The sequence below is a fragment of the Podarcis gaigeae genome (assembly GCF_964106915.1).
Source record: "Podarcis gaigeae genome assembly, chromosome: 5".
In the NCBI taxonomy this organism is placed as follows: domain Eukaryota; kingdom Metazoa; phylum Chordata; class Lepidosauria; order Squamata; family Lacertidae; genus Podarcis; species Podarcis gaigeae.
This window is the reverse complement of record NC_139681.1, coordinates 60047000-60047539: the sequence shown is the minus strand read 5'-3', so window position 1 is coordinate 60047539 and position 540 is coordinate 60047000.

The window sequence follows — 540 nt, the reverse complement described above, 5'->3', positions numbered from 1 at the left end:
TGCCTCGTGGCACCTGCCTCCCCTTAACGTGGATGGGCTCCTTCCGCCCGACCCCCCATCTGACTGCAAAGATCTTCAGATTTATTTATTTATTTGGCCGTGCAAATAATAATAATATGAAGTGTTGGGAGAGTTCCTCCTGCGAAGAGGAGCTGGCCTTCTCTTGCGGAAGAGGAATTGTTATTGAAAGGATGCGCCGGGTAATGGCAGGGTCTACCCCGCCCCCCCACACCAAGGCAGTTTTCTGCCTGGGGAAGAACGGAGCCTGTCCTCCGCGCCCTGTCAAGCTGCATCACTGCCCAAGGCCTGCCAGGCTGTTTGGGAACCTGAGGCAGAGAATGGCATCAGCAGCTCCCTCCCTCTGGCAGGAAAAGATGACAGCAACAAATGAAATAATTTAGCAACCTTGCCCTAGTTGCTAAGGCATGGAAGGGCCCAAAGAAGTTGTTTCTGTTTAAATGTACATTGTCCCGGCTTACAACCCTTACCTGGGTTGTCTTTGACAGCTCTGTGAGGCAAATCCTTATTACTGTGCAGACT